This window comes from Miscanthus floridulus, chromosome 18, assembly GCF_019320115.1.
Source record: "Miscanthus floridulus cultivar M001 chromosome 18, ASM1932011v1, whole genome shotgun sequence".
Lineage (NCBI taxonomy): Eukaryota > Viridiplantae > Streptophyta > Magnoliopsida > Poales > Poaceae > Miscanthus > Miscanthus floridulus.
The window spans coordinates 83,416,145-83,439,403 of NC_089597.1; positions in this window are offsets into that span (position 1 = coordinate 83,416,145).

Genomic DNA, 23,259 nt, shown 5'->3' on the forward strand with positions numbered 1-23,259 from the left:
TGAAGCTAACTTTGGCTCGATGTAACTCGTGATTGATTGAGAGTTAGCTGATACTTGCTAAAGAAATGTTGTAGCCCTATAGTAGCTCTCCATCTTTGCTTCAAGAGGATCCTGCTAACTCGCCACCGTTTATGCGTTTGATAGTCATCTAGTTGAGCTGTCAGACGTTGGTGACTCGACTGAAACGGAGCTACAATGCTTCGGCCGTTCAAGTCGTGGCCGACCGCCGTCTGGCCGAGCGCGCCAAGTGGAGGCCTTACGCTGGCATTGGCCCCACGGGTCAGGCCATCGTGGACACGACGACGCCACGCGCCTGTTGGCTGGCCTATTTGCTTTGCCTGCGCCGCGTCTCGCCTCTCCCGTTCACCAGAACCGAGCGCAGCGCCTCTGCCGTTGCAGAGCAAGCCACGCCGTCGCCTAGCTCGCTCGCCGCCACAAAAATGCTGCCTCCAGCTAGCTCAATGCTCCGCCGCGATCTCCTCTTGCTCGTCATCATCTCTGCGCAGTCAATCGACCTTAGGTGAGGCCGCATTCGGCATTTCTGCGCCGTTGCACCCTCGCCGGAGCTCGAAGCCGCCGTGGTCGTGCTAGCTAGGGTTCTTCTCACCCTCTATTTCCTACCTCTTTAGCTCCGTAGTGGCACCGTGAAGCTCGTACCGAGCTTGGGTGGGGCAATGGAGGCTCGCCGTCGCCGGAGTGCCGCAGCGACCTCATCGTCGTCCGCCATTGCTGACGCCATCATAGCTAGAGCGTGGTAGCGGTTGGGGAAAGGGTATAGGTAGGTGCGCATCGTCGCTAGGAACACGCCGGTGACCTTGGTCTCACCGGAAACATAGCCGCCGGCGAGCTACGCCATTCCCGCACCGTCGCATGCGCCATCCCCTGCTTTCGGTCGCTGATAGATGGGCTCCACTGATCTGCGGGTCCCGCCTGTCAGTCACTATGGGTTTCTAAGGATAGCTCATTTATTCAGTTTTTTAATGCAGTTTGTGATTTTTGTATCTCCAAATTGGTAGATCCAAATGGTGTGGTTCTAATTTTGGTAGAATCACAGTGGAGTCTAGTATTTAAGAAAAATATGACAGGAACACCTGATGTAGAAATTTTGGATGAATTAAATAGGAACTTGAAATGTGTTTTTAAATGCATGCAAACTTGTTGAAATTATATCTTGAGTCTCTGTGATCCAAAAATTATGAAATTTTGTGGGTAAGCTATTCTTGCTTAGTAGAAGCTCTGGTAAAAATTTGAGAGTCATTGCATGTATGGTTTTTGAGTTATAGATTTTTCTTTTATCATTGATTGATACTTGTGTAATTTTTTTGTAAATTATCTAAGAATCCTATGACCATGAAACTTTATGGGTTGCATCCTAGTACCTTAAGGATGCTAGGAAAAATATGAAATCTGTTGCTTGACACTTTTCACTAAGGTTTCCTATTTTTGCCATTTTTAGCCTTTATGCCTTGTTATTTTGGTGTAGGATGTGATACTTGCTCAAATGATGTGAAATTTATGTAGTAGCCTATTGGAGATATGTATAAGCTACTGTAATGTTTGTAGAATTTTATGTACACTTTGGATATGTGTTTATTATTTAACCTAAGTCTATAAATAAATTATTAAAGGCATGAGAATAATTTATTTAGGAAAGGACACTATGTTTTCTGGTGTTCTTTCAACATGTATGATGAGTTAGTAAAGTTGGTCTTGTCCGTTGGTATGTTTGCAACGTAAGTTAATAATTATTTCTTGCATTGTGTCTTTCTGGACAATTTTGGGAACTTTATCAAGTTCGCCATGATAAATTGGTTTGCTGGGAAAGTGGTCAATAACAAAGTTGTAGACAATTTTATAAGCTTTCCAGAAAGTATTAAATCATGGTATTTGGATCTGTAGAACTCCAGTTATGGATCAAACTTGTAGCTGCTGTTTGCAGCCTGAAAACTGTTGAGTGCAGTGAATGACTTGTTGCTTTATATGAGTTGATGTGATGATTTAGATGCTAGGCTAATTAAGATAAATTGTTAGTTGCAGGTGCTAGACCTCTTACTGAAGATGAACAACTTTATCTTAGGTTATTAGAACTTGGTGAGTGTGCCGTTCTTGTTTTCTAAAAAGAGATATGCACCTACTTGGTAAAATCGATGTTAATCTTGTATCATTATGTCTTTCATGCGTCCATTCATACATGGCTGTACATTTCATCATCACCTTCCATCTCGTGTGCATGCATGATTCTTATACTATGCATATGCATGCAATAGGTGTTTCGGAGGGAGTCACGCTTCTAGAATTTGAGCTAGTACTTCCGGAGGAGCAGCAGTAAGCTCAGGAGCAGGAGGTGCAGGCCCCCGAAGAAGGAGTCAACGAAGAAGTTCTTGAGTGTCCCGATCACCAACCTTCATCTTTTCTAAAAGGCAAGCCCCGGAGCATTCTAAGTCTCCTATGTTTTGAAAATGGTTACTTTGAGTATCTTTATTTATTGATGCATTAAGTGATAGGAATTGGATGCAACCACTTGTTGCATATATATCTATTCCTTGGCCAGTATACGTACCCTGAATCCTATTTAGGTCTAGGAGCGAATCAAAGCTTAGCCATGCTTAGACCGGTAAAAGTCAGATGATTTCCTGTCACCTGCAAGTTAGGATGATGTTCGGTCACGGTTGGCTATATTTGCTATCGTGGAAGATAACCATGAGTTAATAATGAATTATGACCGGGCGGGATGTCGATAGAGAAGCAACAAGGCAAGGAGGTCTTGGGTGTGGATCTATCCCCGTCTGTGTCGGTTAAGGACCGATTCGCTGTACATCCTCATGTCATGTTGAACGCATGCCTATCACTTAGTTGGTCAGATAACTCATTCCGACCGCGAAGCCGAGTAGCTCAACTCAGGCCGGAAGACCAAGAAGTGAAAGTGTGCACCCTGGCGGTAGTAAGGATGTGCGGGGAGCTATTGGCGTAAGTCCGTGGTGAGATTGACCACCTGGCAGAGTGGACTCCCTGAGGGTGTGGCGCTGCTCGGAGCAGCGATTCCTGAGATGTACCAAAGGTGACCTAAGGCTACCTTCGCACGGTAGGCCTGGGTTTGTGTTAGGAATACCCCTCCAGCTAGATAGGAATCGATTCGAATCGCCGTCTCTCCCGGATAGTGAGAACTTGACTGAGCAGCGGCAACATAGATGCACTTAATTGAACTTGATGGTTAAATCGATGATGATGATACAACATTATACCAGATATGGTTACTAATGTTTGGAGTTAATCAATTGCTTGCTCTAGTACAGGTGCTAATCTAGTTGACAGGTTAATATTGATAATTTGCTGCTTACTAATAATTTAAATTATGCTCGTATATCATTAAAGCTTTTATGCAAAATGGTTGTCAAGCAAGATCCACCGATAAAGCCTTGCATACTCCTTGGTGTCATTTATTTCTGGTTTACGAGGGGTAAGTCTAGCTGAGTACCTTCTTATACTCAGGGTTTATTCCCTCTTGTTGCAGATGACGTGCTCTATAACAGCTACTGCAAGTATTGTCTCCACCCTGCGGGTGATGAAGACTAGATCATGGGCATGATCATCTATGTTATCTTATCTTACTGCTTTTGCTGGATATGACTATGGAACTGGCTTGTATTTGAACTAAGTGTGTGTGATGGTGTCAAACTACTTTACTTCTGCTATTTGTGAACTTGTTTTGTAATAACTATGTGTACTCTGATGTATGAGGTACTTGTGAACTACTTGTGAAATGGATGTAACATGTGGCTTGTTATGTTGAATTACTGTGATCTTGGTTGTATACAAGTTGGTTTGAAATCCTTTGTGGTTTCAGTTGACTACCGGGTTTATATGGGTTCAAGTATGACGGTTTGATCACTCCGGTGATTGCTTTCATACTTGTGCTCTTATAAATTGGTCGGTTCTGTTACAGCTGGTATCAGAGCTAGATTCAACATTAAACATGTCATATGTGTATTTAAAACAAAAGCTTTTGTTTGCGAAAATCAGTTTTGACAACTTATAGCTATATATATATATAGGTGTTCAAATCTGAAATTTCATCTAAAGTATGCCAGTGGTCATATCCTCTATGCCCAAATAAGGACTTTTAGGTGGCTTATTTAAGTAATGACTTTTGGGTGGTAATTGCTTTCATTTTATTTCGTCGCCCATATGGCATGCTATTGTATGGATGCCATCCGCTTGGGTGGTAATGTATGGATCAATTGCCTCTACGCCTAGGTAAAGTGAGTTGTGAGAGCATGACCGTCCAACTGTCGGTCTAGGGGAGAGTTAGTTGTGGTTACCGGAAGGTTTACATGTTGCACACATGTACATATGAAGGTACTTAATTGTGGGTGTATCAATCGGGTAGTTTTGGATACCGAAGTATATATATCCGGGGATGTATATATGGAGAGTATCTTAGTTTACTACTTTTATTGTGTGCTTATTTCTTTTGTTGGGATGGGCTGCAATGAAATTTTCTGCAGGTACACTAACAACGCAATGTATAGCTTGACTAGATACGTATATGAGAGAACATATGTATGCCACCGTCTATGTCGCTAGAATATTAATTTTTTCTTAAGATTCATGAGGACGTACGGAACGTGCATGCATCATGTTTACTCATGCCATTCCATTTGTGCATCACTCCCTCCCTTATCTTTAATTATTCTGTTATACATTTCTCATCCTGTATGGTAATCCTCTCACGCCCAAGTTGCAATGCTACTACTGATGGCCGCACTAGCACTACCGCCCTAGAGCTAAAAGTGTAGTTACAAGATATGTTAGAGAAAGGTCTTATCCGACCTAGTGCTTCTCCCTAGAGTTGTCCTGCTATATTTGTGAAGAAGAAGAACAAGTCATTGCGCATGTGTGTGGATTATCGTCCACTTAATGCTGTGACAATCAAGAACAAGTACCCATTGCCCCGCATTGATATTTTGTTTGATCAATTGTCTAAGGCAAAGGTATTCTCCAAAATTGATTTGAGATCTGGTTATCATCAGATAAAGATTAGACCAGAGGATGTGCCTAAGACTGCTTTCTCCACTAGATATGGGTTGTATGAGTATCTTGTTATGTCCTTTGGCCTGACCAATGCTCCTGCATACTTCGTATATCTGATGAATTCTGTATTCATGGAGGAACTGGACAAATTTGTAGTTGTCTTCATTGATGACACCTTGATCTTTTCCGTAAATGCTGAAGAACATGCCGAGCATCTAAGTTGTTTTATCCAGGCCACGAGAACATAAGCTTTATGCCAAGTTCAGTAAATGTGAGTTTTGGCTTAAGAAAGTACCTTTCTTGGGTCATGTGTTGTCTGATGAAGGGATTTCGGTTGATCCGTCTAAGATGCAAGAAGTCATGGATTGGAAAGCACCAACTTCAGTGCATGAGGTTAGAAGTTTCCTTGGTTTGGCTGGATATTATCGTCGATTCATCCTAGATTTCTCTAAGGTAGCCAAGCCCATGACTAGGTTGCTTCAAAAAGATGTAAAGTTTGTTTGGACTCCAGAGTGTGAGACTGCTTTTTGCACTTTAAGGACCTTGTTGACATCAGCTCCTGTGTTGGCACAACCTGATATCGAGAAACCTTTTGATGTGTTTTGTGATGCATCAGGTACCGGTTTAGGATGTGTCCTTATGCAAGAAGGCTGGGTTATTGTCTATGCCTCACGTCAGCTAAGGAAGCACGAAGCCAATTATCCAACTCATGATCTTGAGTTAGTTGCTGTTGTTCATGCTTTGAAGATTTGGAGGCATTACCTGCTCGATAACGTGTGCCATATTTATACCGATCATAAAAGTCTCAAGTATATCTTCACTCAACCAGAATTGAACATGAGACAGAGAAGATGGCAAGAGTTGATTAAAGATTATAACTTAGAAGTTCATTATCATCTGGGTAAAGCAAATGTTGTTGCCGACGCTTTGAGTAGGAAATCTCACTGTAATTCTCTCTTGGAAGCAGATTATCATTTGGCGCATCTGTTACATCCTGCTGTGTTGCACAGTATTACCCTTAGTTGCTCTCTAGAAAGTAAAATCATTGAGCTTCAGAAAACCGATGTGGGTGTGTTCCACATCAAAAGAAAGATGAAGGAGACAAAACACTTTTGTATTGATGAGAAGGGTGTTCTATGGTTTAAGGATAGACTGGTAGTACCGAAGGACAAAGAGCTTAGAAACCAAATCTTAGAAGAAGCTCACTCATCCAAGTTATCTATCCACCCGGGAAGTAGCAAAATGTATCAAGATTTGAAATCTCGCTTTTGGTGGACCAAGATGAAGAAAGAAATCGCAGCTTATGTTGCAAGGTGCGACAATTGTTGTAGAGTCAAAGCAATTCACATGAAGCCTGCTGGACTTCACCAACCATTGTCTATACCAGGATGGAAGTGGGAAGAGATTAGTATGGATTTCATTGTTGGACTTCCTCCTACCCAAAAGAATTTTAATTCCATATGAGTAATAGTGGATCGTTTAACAAAGTCTGCTCATTTCATACCAGTTAGAGTTGACTATCAACCAAGTGACTATGCTGAATTATATTTTAACCAGATAGTACGTCTCCATGGTGTTTCTAGAACCATTGTATCCGACAGAGGACCTCAGTTCACCGCTCGTTTTTGGGAACAATTGCATAAGATGATAGGGACCAACTTAGTTAGAAGTTCTGCTTATCATCCACAAACCTCCAGACAAACGGAGCGGGTGAATCAAATATTGGAAGACATGTTAAGAGCTTGCGTCATATCATCCAAAGGTTCATGGGATAAGTGGTTACCCTTGGCTGAATTTTCCTATAATAATAGTTATCAAGAAAGTATCAAGATGGCCCCGTTTGAAGCGTTGTATGGTCGCAAGTGTAGAACTCCTTTGAACTAGGTTGAATCTGGAGAGAGGAGATACTATGACATTGATTTTGTTGAAGAGGCTGAACAACAAGTCCGTACTATCCAAAAACACATGAAAGCCGCTCAAGCTAGGCAGAAAAGCTATGCGGATAAAAGAAGAAAGCCAATTGAGTTTGAAGTAGGTGATCACGTTTATCTGAAGGTATCACCGATGAAAGGTGTGCAGCGATTCAGAGTAAAAAGGAAGCTTGCACCTAGGTATGTAGGCCCATATCCGATCATAGAGAAGAGTGGGAATGCAGCTTACAAGATAGAGTTACCTTACGAGATGAGAGCCATCTTCAATGTTTTTCATGTATCTCAATTGAAGAAATGTTTCCGTGTTCCCGAAGAAAGAGTTTCACTTAGAGATGTCAAGTTGAAATCAAATCTATCCTATGAAGAAAGACCAGTGCGGGTTATCGACACAAGAGAAAGAGTAACCCGGAATCGTGTGGTTAAGTTCTACAAGGTTATGTGGAGTAACCAGGGTAGTGAGAGCGATGCAATGTGGGAATGGGAAGATTATTTGAAGGATGTATACCCTACCTTTTATTCAAAATGGTATGCTTTTCAAATCTCGGGGCGAGATTTTTATAAGGGGGGAGGGCTGTAACACCTCAGTGTTATGGTTGCACTAAAACACTTGCATCACATGAGCATGAGCATCATCATCTCATTCATAAGCATCATACCATTATGAATGTTATCATTTCATGTGTGTTTCTATTTGAACTGCTTGGTTTTATGCTAGCAATTATGTGTGCCCATGTGTGGTCTATGCAAATGTGTGTCAAATGTCCTCTTAAACAACTTAGCTACACTTAGAATATCATTAGCAACAATGTTCATGTTGACCATATTGCCTAAATTACACTTCCAAGTAATAGCTTGACTTGTGTTGACCCTAGAGCTCTTATCTTTGACTGTTTAAAAAGTACAACATAGAGTGTTTGCATGTTTGAGCAACCTAAAGAAAAAGTTGTAGCAAATTTTATAAGGAACAAAAGTTGTTTTATGACCAACTCATGAAAATGTGCACAACATGCTCAAAAAGGTCCCACAAGTTAGAATTGGGGTTGGATTCAACACTTAGAAATTTTCTAAGTCTGGACTGCATTTACAGTTTGTTGAAGCTAACTTTGGCTTGATGTAACTCGTGATTGGTTGAGAGTTAGCTGATACTTGCTAAAGAAATGTTGTAGCCCTATAGTAGCTCTCCATCTTTGCTTCAAGAGGGTCCTGCTAACTCGCCACCGTTTATGCGTTTGATAGTCATCTAGTTGAGCCGTCAGACGTTGGTGACTTGACTGAAACGGAGCTACAGTGCTTCGGCCGTTCAAGTCGTGGCCGACCGCCGTCTGGCCGAGCGCGCCAAGTGGAGGCCGTACGCTGGCATTGGCCCCGCGGGTCAGGCCATCATGGACACGATGACGCCACGCGCCTGCTGGCTGGCCTATTTGCTTCACCTACGCCGCGTCTCGCCTCGCCCGTTCGCTAGAACCAAGCGCAGCGCCTCCACCGTTGCCGAGCAAGCCGCATCGTCGCCTAGCTCGCTCGCCGCCGCAAAAACGCTACCTCCAGCTAGCTCAAAGCTCCGCCGCGATCTCCTCTTGCTTGTCATCATCTCCGCGTAGTCAATCGACCTCAGGTGAGGCAGCATTCGGCGTTTCTGCGCCATCGCACCCTCACCGGAGCTCGAAGCTACCATGGTCGTGCTAGCTAGGGTTCTTCTCACCCTCTGTTTCCTACCTCTTTAGCTCCGTAGTGGCACCGTGAAGCTCGTACCGAGCTTGGGTGGGGCAATGGAGGCTTGCCGTCATCGGAGTGCCGCAGCGACCTCACCGCCGTCTGCCATTGCCGACGCCGTCATAGCTAGAGCGTGGTAGCGGTTGGGGAAAGGGTATAGGTAGGTGCGCATCATCGCTAGGAACACGCCGGTGACCTTGGTCTCGCTAGAAACATAGCCGCCGGCGAGCTACGCCATTCCCGCGCCGTCGCGTGCGCCATCCCCTGCTTTTGGTCGCTAATAGATGGCCTCCACTGATCTACGGGTCCCGCCTGTTAGTCACTATGGGTTTCTAAGGATAGCTCATTTATTTAGTTTTTTAATGCAGTTTGTGATTTTTGTATCTCCAAATTGGTAGATCCAAATGGTGTGGTTGTAATTTTGGTAGAATCACAGTGGAGTCTAGTATTTAAGAAAAATATGACAGGAACACCTGATGTAGAAATTTTGGATGAATTAAATAGGAACTTGAAATGTGTTTTTAAATGCATGCAAATTTGTTTAAATTATATCTTGAGTCTCTGTGATCCAAAAATTATAAACTTTTGTGGGTAAGCTATTCTTGCTTAGTAGAAGCTCTGGTAAAAATTTGAGAGTCATTGCATGTATGATTTTTGAGTTATAGATTTTTCTTTTATCATTGATTGATACTTGTGTAATTTTTTGTAAATTATCTAGGAATCCTATGACCATGAAACTTTGTGGGTAACATCCTAGTACCTTAAGGATGCTAGGAAAAATATGAAATCTGTTGCTTAACACTTTTCACTAAGGTTTCCTATTTTTGCCATTTTTAGCCTTTATGCCTTGTCATTTTGGTGTAGGATGTGATACTTGTTCAAATGATGTGAAATTTATGTAGTAGCCTATTGGAGACATGTATAAGCTACTGTAATGTTTGTAGAATTTTATGTACACTTTGGATATGTGTTTATTATTTAACCTAGGTGCCTAAATAAATTATTAAAGGCATGAGAATAATTTATTTAGGAAAGGACACTATGTTTTCTGGTGTTCTTTCAATATGTATGATGAGTTAGTAAAGTTGGTCTTGTCCGTTGGTATGTTTGCAACGTAAGTTAATAATTATTTCTTGCGTTGTGTCTTTCTGGATAATTCTGGGAACTTTATAAAGTTCGCCATGATAAATTGGTTTGCTGGGAAAGTGGTCAATAACAAAGTTGTAGACAATTTTATAAGCTTTCCAGAAAGTCTTAAATCATGGTATTTGGATATGTAGAACTCCAGTTATGGATCAAACTTGTAGCTGCTGTTTGCAGCCTGAAAACTGTTGAGTGCAGTGAATGACTTGTTGCTTTATATGAGTTGATGTGATGATTTAGATGGTAGGCTAATTAAGATAAATTGTTAGTTGCAGGTGCTAGACCTCTTACTGAAGATGAACAACTTTATCTTAGGTTATTTGAACTTGGTGAGTGTGCCGTTCTTGTTTTCTAAAAAGAGATATGCACCTACTCGGTAAAATCGATGTTAATCTTGTATCATTATGTCTTTCATGCGTCCATTCATACATGGCTGTACATTTCATCATCACCTTCCATCTCGTGTGCATGCATGATTCTTATACTATGCATATGCATGCAATAGGTGTTTCGGAGGGAGTCACGCTTCTGGAATTCGAGCCAGTACTTCCGGAGGAGCAGCAGCAAGCTCAGGAGCAGGAGGTGCAGGCCCCCGAAGAAGGAGTCAACGAAGAAGTTCTTGAGTGTCCCGATCACCAACCTTCAACTTTTCTGAAAGGCAAGCCCCGGAGCATTCTAAGTCTCCTATGTTTTGAAAATGGTTACTTTGAGTATCTTTATTTATTGATGCATTAAGTGATAGGAATTGGATGCAAACACTTGTTGCATATATATCTATTCCTTGGCCAGTATACGTACCCTGAATCCTATTTAGGTCCAGGAGCAAATCAAAGCTTAGCCATGCTTAGACCGGTAAAAGTCAGGTGATTTCCTATCACTTGCAAGTTAGGATGATGTCTGGTCACGGTTGGCTATATTTGCTATCGTGGAAGATAACCATGAGTTAATAATGAATTGTGACCGGGCAGGATGTTGATAGAGAAGCAACAAGGCAAGGAGGTCTTGGGTGTGGATCTATCCCCATCTATGTCGGTTAAGGACCGATTCGCTGTACGTCCTCATGTCATATTGAACGCATGCCTATCACTTAGTTGGTCGGATAACTCATTTCGACCACGAAGCCGAGTAACTCAACTCAGGCCAGAAGACTGAGAAGTGAAAGTGCGCACCCTGGCGGTAGTAAGGATGTGCGGGGAGCTATTGGCATAAGTCCGTGGTGAGATTGACCACCTGGCAGAGTGGACTCCCTGAGGGTGCGGCGCTGCTCAGAGCAGCGATTCCTGAAATGTACCAAAGGTGACCTAAGGCTGCCTTCGCGCGGTAGGCATGGGTTTGTGTTAGGAATACCCCTCCAGCTGGATAGGAATCGATTCGAATCGCCGTCTCTCCTGGATAGTGAGAACTTGACTGAGCAGCGGCAACGTAGATGCACTTAATTGAACTTGATGGTTAAATCGATGATGATGATACAACATTATACCGGATATGGTTACTAATGTTTGGAGTTAATCAATTGCTTGCTCTAGTACAAGTGCTAATCTAGTTGATAGGTTAATATTGATAATTTGCTGCTTACTAATAATTTAAATTATGCTCGTATATCATTAAAGCTTTTATGCAAAATGGTTGTCAAGCAAGATCCACCGATAAAGCCTTGCATACTCCTTGGTGTCATTTATTTCTAGTTTACGACGGGTAAGTCTAGCTGAGTACCTTCTCGTACTCATGGTTTATTCTCCCTTGTTGCAGATGACGTGCTCTATAATGGCTACTACAAGTATTGTCTCCACCCTGCGGGGGATGAAGACTAGATCATGGGCATGATCATCTATGTTATCTTATCTTACTGCTTTTGCTGGATATGACTATGGAACTGGCTTGTATTTGAACTAAGTGTGTGTGATGGTGTCAAACTACTTTACTTCTGCTATTTGTGAACTCGTTTTGTAATAACTATGTGTACTCTGATGTATGAGGTACTTGTGAACTACTTGTGAAATGGATGTAACATGTGGCTTGTTATGTTGAATTACTGTGATCTTGGTTGTATGCAAGTTGGTTTGAAATCCTTTGTGGTTTCAGTTGACTACCGGGTTTATATGGGTTCAAGTATGACGGTTTGAATACTCCGGTGATTGCTTTCGTACTTGTGCTCTTATAAATTGGTCGGTTCTGTTACAATTTTCTTCGAGGATGAGGAAAGTTAGGAGGTCATTGCAACCTTAGTAGAGCATTACGATCCTGCGGCCGTGTCCACTAGTAGTGAGCAGGAGGCGGAGAGGCGCGGCAATGTTCCTATGCTGAGGAAGCATGCTGTGAGTGCAAACACCGTTAGCGAATGGGATGCGAAGCGGACATGGTCACCGTGCCCTTCGCTGGTGTCGCCTGTCTCGTCCCCACCTACCATGGGCATGGCCGAGCAAGCCAGGTAGTCAGAGGAGCGGGCTTGCACCCATGTGTTGCCAGGGTTGGTGCTAGTGCATGACTCACAGTGGGAGGATGCCCCACCTGCTGCTTCGGTTGGCGTGCCCTGAGCTAAAGGTCATGGTGGCTCGTGGGCCGGGCAAGATCTTGTTGTGTCTACTCCACCCCCAGCTGAAGTGAGGGGGCACGGGTCATAGCCCGAGAGCGGTCCTCGCCCTACGTGTCCATCGTCATCGGGTCAGGGATTCAGAGTCATACCACTTTCCTCCCGTGTGATCAGCCGTGGCGACCAACGTGGAGTTGGCCTGTCGACGGTGATCTTTTCTGTTCTTTTTCCCCCTTTGCATGGAGGGGCCCTCATCCTGATCCTTGCGCTTGGCCTTGCCTTTGCCTCGGCCTCCATTGAAGCATTGCAGGAGCGGTGCTCTCTGGATGCGTCGGGCAAAGGCCCATGGTAGTGGACCATTTGGGTTGGGACTCTAGTTGTCCGACCGGTGAAAGCACCTGGGTGTGTTTCACCACTCCTTGCGATGGTCCAGCTATGGTCTATGTCACTGCCATCACTATCGCTCAATGGACGTCATCATCATGCTAGGACTGATGCCGGTTGCTGATGACACTGTGAGTGTCTTGGTTTGGCCCGAGCCGCTCATGTATAGGCGGTCGGTATGGAGCGGGTGCCAGGTTAGACTAGGACACAAATGCAGCGTCATCTATCGTGTTCGATGGCTGTAGCAGTGAGCAGGTGGAGTGATTCATCTGGTGCGTCCCTGCTCCCCTAGTAGGGAGAGAGGCCATGAGTTAGTGTCACGATGTGGAGCTCTCCGCCTGTTGAACGGTGGTGGTTTCCACTAGTGCCAGTTCCGGTGGATCGCCTGTTCCTAGGGGTCATTCGGCTTGGGAAGGCTGCCGCAGAAGCATTGCCATAGCGACGATGTTCTAATCAGCCCGAGCAAACTATGGGGGATCATTCCTCTAGTCCATGATGTTGCACTGGACCTAGTGGACGCAACCCTGGGCACCGCTCGTCGGTTTATGCGCATGGGGTGCAGTGTGGTGCGCCGAGCGCGCCAGCGCAGGTGGTGGCTGGTTCTGCCACTGTTGTCATAGCTCCTCACCATGCTCCCATGTGAGCATGAGGGTCCCCGCATGAGGGTTTGGAGGGGTGTGAGTCTGCAAGGACTCCGCTACCACCGGTGGCTATCTTGGAGCGTCTGTCATAGCGCACTCCCAGGACAGATGGTGGCTAGGTGCTACGTCGCCAATGCTAGAGCCATCACTCTCAACATCATCATCCATGAGGTCGAGGAAACAGGTGGGAGCATAGCACACCATCCCCATGAATCGAACATGAGAGGGGTCGGCACCAGCATCCTTCAAAGCCCCTGGGTGTATGCATCTATGGGGGACATGAGGCCGTAGGGGTACCGGTTGCATGGCGATCGCGGCGGGGACAACGGGGTCCCTCCGGATAATCGGTAGAAGATAGAGAATAGCAAGTAAATAATAGCATGCACATTACTTACAGTGGGGTTTGAGCAGAGAGTTTGCTCAGAATGAAGCGTAGGTGCCTCGTCATTGAAGTCATCGTGTGTCCTAGAGCCGATGGAGGGCGCCCCTCCGACGGGCACTAGAACGAGTGCCTCCTCGTGGAGGTGTAGTACGCCGAGCCGATTGGCGATGAAGTCTAGGCTTCCAAAGAGGAAGGCCTAGGATGACTCAAAGATGGGTGGAACCCACATCCCAATAGGTGGGAGTGCAGGAAACTCTAGTGAGCCAAAGCGAGTCGTATCGCTTGAGCCCGCCATGGCGAAGGTGGCGGAAAAGTGGGCCATCCAATGACCACAAGTGTTGAACGTATAGCGTATTCCCCACGAACGGCACCAACTGTCAGTGCAGAAAGTGACCAACACATAAATATTTATAGTTTTGCCGTACGTTGTGATCGAAGGTGGCCTAGTACTCAATGACATAGGGTTTATACTAGTTCAGGCAACATGCCCTATGTCCAGTTTGAGTCGGTCAGTGACTTTATTCCTGAGCCTAGGTGCTCGAAGTTTGCAGTGGGGTTACAAACAAGAAGGAGAAAGATGGGGGTACAAGAGGTCTGGTCAGACTCTGGTAGAAGGGCCAAGAGTGATAGGAGCTCCACCAAGTGTTGTGTGTTCAAGCGTATGCTTGAGGTTTGAACCTAGTGGTTCTATTGTTGTGTACTAGTGAACTTGATCTATCTGCATCCACTTATCTATTGGGAGAGAGAGCATCCCCTTTTATAGATGAAGGGGATGGCCTTATAAGTGAGAGGCAGAGACTACGTATGCTACTGAGTCTTGTTGCCCATGCCGGCGGGTACAGGATGATGGTAGGCGCCCACAATACTATTGAATGTCAGATGCACCTAGGAGGTTGCGTCATCTTCTTTAGGTCTGCGAAGGCACTTTTTAAGTTGAGAAACATGAAAGACATTGAATATGGCTCGCATCTCTAGAGGTAATTGGAGCTTGTAAGCTACCCTTCCACTTCGCTTGATGATCTTGTATGGGCCTACATATCTAGGTGCTAGTTTTCTTTTCACACCAAATCATCATACTCCTTTCATTGGAGATACCTTGAGGTATACATAGTCACCTACCTCAAATTCGATAGGACTTCTTCTCTTGTCAGCATAGCTCTTTTGCCTAGACTGAGCGACTTTCATATGTTGTTGGATAATACGCACTTGCTTTTCAACTTCTTTGACAAAATCAATGCCATAGTATCTCCTCTCTTTGGGCTCAACCCAATTCAAAGGAGTTCTACATTTTTTACCGTACAAAGCTTCAAAAGGAGCCATCTTAATGCTCTCTTGATAACTATTGTTGTAAGAAAACTCGGCTAAAGGTAGCCACTTTTCTCATAAACCCTTGGAAGAGATCACACATGCTTTCAACATATCTTCTAAGATTTGATTTACTCGCTTAGTCTGTCCAGATGTCTGAGGGTGATATGCTGAACTTCGAACTAGGTTGGTACCTAACTGCTTGTGCAAGTGCTCCCAAAACCGAGCAGTGAATTGAGAGCCTCTATCTAATACAATGGTTCTTGGTACTCCATGTAGTCGCACTATATGCATGATATACACTATTGCATAATCATAAGGTCGATAGTTGGTCTTGACTGGGATGAAATGTGCGGATTTAGTCAAACGGTCTACAATTACCCATATCGAGTCAAAACCTTTCTGAGTAGTTGGGAGTCCAACAATAAAATCCATGTTGATCTCCTCCCACTTCCATCCTAGAACAGATAAAGGTTGGAGCAATCCGGTAGGCTTCAAATGATCAGCTTTGACTCTACTGCAATTATCACACCTAGCGACATAGGCGGCGATCTCTTTCTTTATCTTGGCCCACCAAAAATAGGTTTTCAAATCTTGATACATTTTGCTACTACCCAGATGGATAGACAACTTGGACGCATGCGCTTCATCTAGGATTTGATTGCTAAGTTCATGGTTGTTTGGTACCACTAGTCGGTTTTTGAACCATAGTACACCTCTTTCATCCAACCTAAAATGCTTGGGTTCCTATTCCTTCATCCTTCTTTTTATGTGAAACACACCTACATTTGTATTCTGTATTTCTATGATTTTGCTCTCAAGTGAACAACTGATAGTGATGTTGTGTAGCACCACAGGATGCAATAGATTAAACCCATCTTCCAACAAGGCATTACAATGATATTTCTGACTGAGTGCATTTGCTACAACATTGGCTTTTCCTGGATGGTAGTGCTCTTCCAAATTATAGTCCTTAATCAGCTCTAACCATCTATGCTGTCTCATGTTCAATTTAGGTTGAGTGAAAATGTATTTGAGACTTTTATGATTAGTGTATATGTGGCATACATTTCCCAACAAGTAATGTATCCATATATTAAATGCATGGACAACTGCGGCAAGCTCTAAATCATGAGTAGGATAGTTCACTTCATGCCTCATCAACTGCCAAGAAGCATATGCAATAACTCAACCTTCTTGCATAAACACACACCCTAAACTTGTACCCGATGCATCACAGAACACATCAAAAGGCTTTTCAATGTCGGGTTGTGCCAAAATAGGAGCGGTGGTAAGGAAGGTTCGCTAAGTGTGAAAAGCAGCCTCACACTCTATAGTCCAATTAAACTTTTCATCCTTCTGAAGTAATCTAGTCATGGGCTTAGCTATTTTGTAAAAGTTAGGAATGAAATGATGATAATAACCTGCTAGCCCTAGAAAACTTTGAACTTCATGAACCGAAGTTGGGGCCTTCCAATCCATGACCTCTTGAACTTTAAATGGATCTACAGAAATTCCATTTTCTAACAATACATGACCTAAGAAAGGTACTTTCCGTAGCCAAAATTCACACTTGCTAAACTTTGCATACAATTTATGCTCTCTCAGCCTAGACAATACAACTCTCAGATGCTCTGCATGATCTGCCTCATTCTCAGAGTAAATCAAGATATCATCGATAAACATGACCACGAACTTATCAAGCTCAGGCATGAACACCGAATTCATCAGGTGCATTAAATAGGTAGGAGCATTTGTCAGTCCAAAAGACATGACCAAATACTCATACAAGCCGTATCTAGTAGAGAAAGTTGTCTTAGGTATATCCTTTGGCCTGATCTTGATCTAGTGGTAGCCTGATCTTGATCTGGTGGTAGCCTGATCTCAAATCGATCTTAGAGAATACCTTTGCTCTTGCCAATTGATCAAACAAAATATCAATATGAGGCAAAGGATACTTGTTCTTTATGGTTACGACATTAAGCGGCCTATAATCCACACACATCCACAAGGATTTGTCCTTCTTCTTCACAAATAAAGTTGGACAACCCCAGAAAGACGAACTAGGTCAAATGAGACCTTTGTCCAAAAGTTCTTGTAGCTAAATTTTAAGTTTGGCTAGCTCATTGGGTGGAATCCTATAGGATCTTCTTGAGATTGGTGTTGTACCTAGCACTAACTCAATCTTAAACTCCACATCCCTATCTGGTGGCAAACCAAGCAACTCATCTGGGAACACATATAAAAATTCACAAACTACTAGAATATCACAGAGAATAGTGGTTTGGATGGCACAAGACAAGTTTTGAAGATCAAAATTTATAGGAAGTGGTACTAGAAAAGTATTACCCCCTTGGGTTCCCTCAGCATAATTCTTCTAGTGGACGTGTCGATAAGAACTCCATGCCCACTCATCCATTTCATGCCCAATATCACATCTATGGCTAATCCTAGCACCACTATAAGATCCATAGTGTACTACTGCTCTTGTATGGAGATGAGTACATCTCTGACTAATTGGTTTGTGGAAATAGTAGCTCTAGCTGAACTTATACTATAACCACCCTTGTCTACCTTAATTATTTCCTGATCATGCTTAGATGCAAATGTTTGGCTCATAAATGGATGTGAAGCTCTAGAATCACATAGAATAATTGTGGGGTGCTTGTTAATAAGAAACATACTAGCAGTCATGACTTCCCCTATGGAAATCTCCTCCATGGCTATATAGTGCATGTATCCAGGATGTGCCTTTGGATTAGCTTGCCTTTGGTTGCCTTGATTCTGATTTGCACCCTTCTTATATGGGCATTCCTTAGCCCAATGGCCGGTTTGGTTGCAATTAAAGCATGGCAGATTGCTTTTTGGCCCTGTGGAGCTTCCTTGGTCTATTTTACCCTTGGGTTGGGCAATAGTGAAGGCTCTGCGAAACACCTTCTAAGGTCGGCTAGACTGGGTGTTCTTCTAGGGAGGCCTAAACTTAGGTGCTAGGGGATGGAATTGTGGCCTAGCTACCACTTGAGCTCTAGAGTGAGAAGACCTGAGGCACCTGCCTTAGCTACCCTCTAGCGACCTTTTGCTACTGCATGTAGGTTGTTCTGGTTCTCTTGAGTTAGCGCATCACCGATGAACTCATTATATGTATCACATCTAGAGTTGGCCATAGTTTTCATCAACTTAGTGCCAAGGCCTCTCTTGAAGCTTTCAATCTTTTTCTCTTTTGTATCCATGAATTATGGTGCATATATGGACAAGTTGTTGAATGCATGCATATACTCGGTCAAAGTCTTTGTCCCTTGTGTGAGCTTCATAAACTCGACTACCTTCATACGCATCAGCCCTGGGGGAATATGATGCCCCTAAAGGCTACCTTAAATTGCTCCCAAGTAACATTTGCTCTAGCAGATAGGGCAGACAAATAATGAGTCCACAAGATACCTATAGGCCCCTATAGTTGATGTGATGCATACTCGGCCTTCATCATTTCGGTGACCCTCAATAGGTGAAACTTCTATTCAATAGTGTTCAACCACTCATCAGCCTAGAGCGGTTCTTCTACCTCTTTAAAGATAGGAGGCTTAGTCTCTAGAAAGTCCTTGAATGTACTGTATTGATTTGGCTCCGGCCCCTGATTTGCTGGTAGGCTCAGGCTGTGTTCTGCGTAATGAGGCACAATGTTTCTTCCATTGCTCGCTGATTCCCCAAGAATTACATGAAAAACTCATTCGCGGAGGGTGGCGGCAGTGGTGGTAGGTCACCATCATTGCCACCTTGGCTGGTACCTACCCCAGCATGAGTGATCTACAAAATTGCAACAATAAGTGATTATTGGCTGATGTCAAGAAATTGCAGAAGAATTGTGTAATCATGTCAAACTGAATTTATTAGAGAGAATCTGAATTCATACAATAAAATAGAGGCACAATAATTCATTCTCACAACATGACATCACCAATTTGATTACTTATCGTAGTTGCAATACGTTTGCATACATGTCACATTTTACCAGTAAAACAAAACTAGAATTTCATTAGAGTTTGACCCATAGTGGACCAACATGCAAGGTTCCAATATTACATTAATGATGCATCTGAAGATCAAAACTTAAATCACATGTCCATTACATAAAAGATCGAAAAAGATAAGGAGCTAGCGTATCTAGCTAATCACTATAGTTGAGTCAAGGCTCAAAGTGGTCACTGTCAACACCGGACATATAATCACCATGGTTGTCCTCCTAGGGCTCGACCTCCTCCTCAGACTACTCCTCGACATCCTCCATGCCATCATCATTGGCAACCAATACATTAAGATCTTCTTTCTCTATGGCTACTAGGGAGGAATAGGATTAATGATGTTGTTGAGGCGATGAACAGCATGCTGAAGCTCCACAATGGTGTTCTGGTGCTCCTGAATTTGATGCCGGTACTCTGCCTCCCTCCAACGGTAGTTATTCTCTAGCTATCCAGCTAGAACCATAGTCCTAGTCCTAGCCTCCTCTCTAGCCTCTATAAGACTATAGGCCTCATCCCTCTACTAGATGGCCTACACCCTTTGAGTATGGGTGGCCTGTGTCTCTGCCTGTGCTGCGTTCCTATCTGCAATAGCATTCTCCATCTAAGTCTAGAGGGCTCCCAATGTTGTATGAGCATCATCAGTGTCCCAAAGAGCTTCCCTAGCTGTCTTCTTGTGATTATGCCATGCTTCTTCAGCCTTCGTTGTACTTCCCTAGCTTCCATGAGCTTGTTCATATAGATGTTATAAGACTCTTGCCAGAAATAGTGGGCATCTTCTCGGGCATAAAACATCTGCATGACAGTGAACATAGCACTCATAGCAAGACTCAAGCTCTATGCCCACTCATCATGGTCCCACACCACAAAATGCGGTCATACTGTCTCCAAACTACCATAGCTAGATCCACTTGAGGAAAAGATCCTGCTACACTATTGTTGAGTCACCATGCTACTGACAAAGTGTGCTCAAGATCTCAAAGGCTACCACTTGAGCACCTACCCTAGGGGTTCTTCCCTCAGACTCTGCTTCCAGCCTTGGTACTACGGTGCCCATGTACAAGCTGGGATGGACACTTGCACCTCATACCATGGTTCCTCCTGCACATGCTTCTATGTCCAAAAGCATTGGGGCGGCTCTGTGTACCCCACAAAATACAACACTCTCTAGAGCAAGGCAAGGGTGCCAAAGATACCTAAGAATGCCTCGTTCCCTTCCAGTGGGTAATAGGCTTCCATCTATAGCAAAAATGGTGCAACTCTCGTGAGAACACCATTATAGTAGAAAAGAGTTACTTAACCGAATAAGAAACTTATAAGGGGAGGGACAATGCAAGTATGTAATGAATGATTTATCATGATGCATGCATGTTCCATACATCCTAACAAACATAGGAAAATTGAAACATCTAACGACATACACGGTGCTATACATATGTTCTCTCATATATAAATGTAACTAGTCGGGCTCCATGTTTCGTTGTTAGCGTATCTACACAAGAATTTCATTTTAGCCTAGCCCCACAATTATATAAATACAGAAATGAAAATCTGGTCTCTAGGTTGAATACTAAATATTTCCATATATATATACTTCTGTATCAAAGCTACCCAAAAATAAATACGTCCTATATATACATATAAATATGCATATATAGCTGTATCAAAGCTAACCCACAATTAAATACCTCCGTATATATATGAGACATATATACTTTAGTATCAAAGCTACCTCTCCCCTTAGACCGCATGCTCACATCTTGCGGTCATGCCACTCATCATCTTACCTTGGGCATAGAGGCAATTGATCCATACATTACCACTCAAGTGAATGGCATCCACATAATAGCACGCCGTATGGACAACAAAAATAAAAACCCCCCAAGTTAGTACTTAATTAGCCACCTAAAATCCTTAACTAGGCATAAAGGAAGTGATCATTGCCATACTTTAGATTCAAATTTTAGGTTTAAACACCTATATATTTAGCTATAAGTTGCTAAAATCTTGTTGTTAAATACACATATGGCAATAATGTTGAATCTTGCTCTGATGATAGCTGTAACCGTCCAATTTGTAAGACTACAAGTATAATGGCAACCACCGGAGTGGTCATGCTTTCATAGTTGAACCCATATAAACCTGGTAGTCCGTCGAGTACCTCGAAGGGTCTCGATTCATCACCAACATACAACCAAGATCGTACATGACTCAACATACATGCCACATGTTACATAGAGTTCACAAATACATTGCCATACATCAGAGTGCGATTAAAGTTATTACAACCCAAGTTCAAATAAAGTAGAAGTGGAAGCATAGTTTTTAAACCAACATCTCACACCATTGTTCAAATACTTGCCAGTCTATGATCACAACCCACAAAAGCATCATAGATAAGATATATAAATGGAAGTGCCTTGCCTGGGGCCTACTCCTTGTCCATAGCAGGACAGAAGCAATTCTTATAGTATCCGTGATAGACGGTACCATCTGCAATAAGTGGGAAATAAACCCTGAGTACAAGAAGGTACTCGGCTAGACTTACCCATCATCAACCAAAAATAAAGTGACTCCAAGGATCATGCAAGGCTTTAAAAGTGGAGCTAGCTTGACAACATTTTATATAAAAAGCCACTAATTAAGCTATACATTTTATAATTCGGTCATCAAATTAATTATAGCTATTCATCTCTAGATTAGCAACTAACCTGTGTCAAACATGCGGTACATCATTTAGTACCATAAAAATTGTAACCATAGTTGATGTAAGATTTTCATATTCATCAGAACCATCATATTCCATAATCCAATTACTACGATGAAGAAGCTCCATCAATTTTCTCACTATCCGGGAGAGACGGCGATTCAAATTGATTGCAACTAGCTAGGCAGTATTCCTAACACAAACCTAGGTCTACCAGCCATGGTAACCTTAGGTCACCTTTGATACAACTCAGGTACAAATTTCACGGGATCGATCAGCGCCGCACCCTTAGGGACACTACTGGATGACAGGTCGATCAGGACTCTAACCTACCCTTGGCCTCACACTGGCTGCCCACCTGAATTTTTTGTTTTTAGCCCTTTTTTGAATTTTTTTTCACAAATATGCCCCTAGAGGTATGCTTTCAAAATCTGGACCCTTAGCTCGGCGCCATCGTTGGTGGTGCCCGCGCCCGCGCTAGCCCCCATGCTCGCGCTGTCCCTCGTCGTGTCAGCCGCCCACGGCCCTAGCCCGCTCGTGTCGCCTCACCACGTGGAGCACCGGCCGTCCCGTGCCTGTCGTGCACCACTCCTCACGGCCTATGCCGCCTCATCTGTCCTGGCTAGCCACGTTCGCCATGCGCATAGTCACCCCCTCCGGTGACCCCGGCCATGACACGGCCCCTGGTCCCAACGCGTCGCTTCCTCGCCATCAATCCTATCTTCCACGTCCCCGTCCTGCTCTAGTCATGGCATCCGCATAATCGTTACATTGACTTGGACTGGTAAAATTTTTTAATATGCAATGTAGGTACTTAGTTAGCTTGAATTGTAGTGCTACTTTGATTATTTGGTTGTTTCTAGTAAATTTGATGATGTTGGTAGTTGATTTAGTTAGTGAGATAGATATAGTTTGATAAATATAGTTAGATAGCTAGTGACATAATTACATAGATATAGTTATTAGATAGCTAGTTGATTTAGTTAGTGAGATAAACATAGTTAGATAGCTAGTGACATAGTTATTTAGTGTGTAGTTGGTTAGTATCTATTAGAGAGGTACCATATAGCAACTATTTTGGACTAAACGAGCTGTATTTCAATTTTTGTTTGAACTACTAGATGGACAACCTAGTGAGCAATATCATAGAGGCACCATGGAAAGAGATCATTGTGGATATGTTGAGTTCGTTGAGAAACAAAGCGTGCCTATGTTATTCAATGAGAAGCCTTCATTTAGTGAGTTTGTTGCAAGGGCTCGGGAGGAGCTACATTGCCATGGAGCCTTCATTTAGTGAGTTGGATGCAAAGCGTGCCTTTTCGGGACCCTAGAGAGTGGCCTCCATATGATGGGCCAAAGTACATTGTGGATCCAACTTACCATTGGAACAAGCATGGATCAAGGAAGAGGACGAGGCACAGGATGGTTATGGATCAAATACATGGGAGAATGAGGCATGGGAGAGGAACCCCATTTCTTACT